The 2,323-nt window shown below is 28.8% G+C and overlaps 1 pseudogene; it reads left to right on the top strand.

Moving 5' to 3' along the window:
• Positions 1 to 764: 764 nt before the first annotated feature.
• LOC148566832 (small ribosomal subunit protein uS17c-like) lies at positions 765 to 1,360 on the top strand (annotated as a pseudogene).
• Positions 1,361 to 2,323: the final 963 nt, after the last annotated feature.

Genomic DNA, 2,323 nt, shown 5'->3' with positions numbered 1-2,323 from the left:
TGTGGTTGGTTTCTTTGTGTAATTGAATTTTCAGTTTGAAAATGATGAGGATCATATTAGGAAGAGTTAGAAATGTCATTAGTTATTAGTATTCCTTTAGTTTTTTAAAGATCAAGTTTTACCTCAAAAAAATCTCTATCAAAAAAAATAAAAGACTAAATTAAAATAAAATACACTCAAAAGCGATTAGTGCAGCAGTCTCTTTCCCTCATAAGTGTCGTCGCCAGTTGACCGCCAGCTGTTGCCCTCAGCTACCGCTCGTTGCCCCCTTTGTCTCTGCCAATATCTTCCCGTTCATCTTACTAAGCTCCAATTGTATGTACGTACATACGTAGATAAATACTTACGTGGGGGAGATTGAGAACCACTTTACTATTTGAGTGATTAAGAAAATTCTCGAAACCTTTAGGTTTTAACAATTTTATGTAATTCTGAAACGTACTTAGCATGAGACTTGTAAGAATCACAGAACAAAACACGTGAGATTGTTTTGGTTACAGCCTCATCATTTACCTGTTTGTTAAAATGCGTCAATTGAGCTTAGTACCTATAAATTTAGAATGCTTTCTTCATCTTCTTCTTTGTTAGGTTGTTATGTGCAATCAAGGTCTGTTTGTTATCATGTTATTAATATACCTTTTACTTATTTTCTTTGGAGTACGTGTATGTGCTGGGATTCCTATGTTATTTGTTATACGTGTATTCTCGAAATATAATTTTGGCATTCATTATTTATATTTTTTGTTTTTTATTGGGTTAGAATGATGAAGTAAGTCGTAGGAATGGTGGTTTCTAATAAGATGTAAAAGTCATTGATGGTGGCAGTGGACATGCTATTCCACCACAAAGTATACAACTGTTACATTAATCAAACTTCTAAATTTATGGCACATGATGAGCACAATTAATGTAACATTAATGATCGAGTTAGTAACAACTTTCAACTTACCCATCTAATTTGCAATCCTTATTTATTTCTTAAAATATTGAACTTAGTTATTAGTATTGTCTTTGTATCTTGATATTTTAGTATTTTAACTTTAGACATAGTTTATGATAGGATATTATGATAGCATTTGATTTATATAGTTGATTTCTCTTAATGGAATAAAGCTTGGTACTTGTATTATTTTTATCATTGATGGTTAAATGTTAATATACCCTCTAGATTTTTCAAGAAAACTTAGTAAGGTCTCTTGTGCTATTGTTCTTTCAGGTTTGATTGGATCCTTCTAGACCTTTGAGCAAGCGCAAACATTGGATTGTTGCTAGAATTCTCAAGAAAACATGCATATATACTCCTCCCATTACACCAATATCTGAGAATGTGCCCTCCAGCACTGAAGCACCTGCTCTCTAAATTGGTGTAAAGTATTGAAAGAAGCTTAGTTGTCAAATCTACAGCAGTTTTGTTGTTGACGTAAATGGAACTGGAAATAAAGTACAGTAGAGTCAAGTAGTTATTTGATACCTTATTCAAGTATAGTAGAAATAGTTTTTATGCATACTTTTTGCAGCTTGAATTTGATTATGTTGTTTTATTACTATTAGTAAGAACGCTTGAACTGTAACCTTTGGTTTTGTCATCGTCTTAGGAGAGATTCAAAACCTCTTTTATTCTCCATTTTGAGATTCTGATATCATCTCTAAATTTGTTGTGATAGAAAAAATTTATTGTGCTGTGTTCTAAGGTTGATTAGCTTGTAATTTGATGGTTTAAAAACCCATCTTCTCCAATCTCATTTTCACATAAGTATTGCTAGAGTTTAGGTTGCAGAATTAGCGTGATGTTTGATCTTTATTAGCCTCAAGTTTCGAAGTCAGTTGTTTAATATGCACGAATTACGTTTTTTTCTATTTATAATTATTTTTGAGTTAATTAGTTGATTATTATTAATTATCTGATTTATTATTGAGGCCATTAAACATTTTATTGACTTATTTTTTATTGTTGTCAATTTTCTAAATTTATTATTATCTGAGTTAATTATTTTTGGAGTTAATTGGTGTTGTATTTTCTGATTTATTAGTTTAGAAATTATTAAATTTAAATATTTAAAATTAATATATTAATTTTCAAACAATTTTTTTAAAAAATTTAAAATTTAAGTTTACCATCGAATTTACTGTCGGTTAAATTCATCTGTAGTTATTAATTTAATTATTAATTAAAAACAAATCAATTTTTTTAACCAAACATAATATTTAATTATTCTATAATTAAAAAACATATCAATAAAACAAAAATACAAAATTAAACCCATAATAAAACTAAAAGGAACAAATGATAATACAATTTATGTTCAAATTATAAAAGTGAGAG

The sequence above is a fragment of the Arachis ipaensis genome, chromosome B4 (genome assembly GCF_059453495.1).
Source record: "Arachis ipaensis isolate K30076 ecotype BB chromosome B4, ASM5945349v1, whole genome shotgun sequence".
In the NCBI taxonomy this organism is placed as follows: Eukaryota; Viridiplantae; Streptophyta; class Magnoliopsida; order Fabales; family Fabaceae; genus Arachis; species Arachis ipaensis.
The sequence above is the reverse complement of the archived record's forward strand: the minus strand, read 5'-3'. Positions and strand labels throughout refer to the sequence as shown.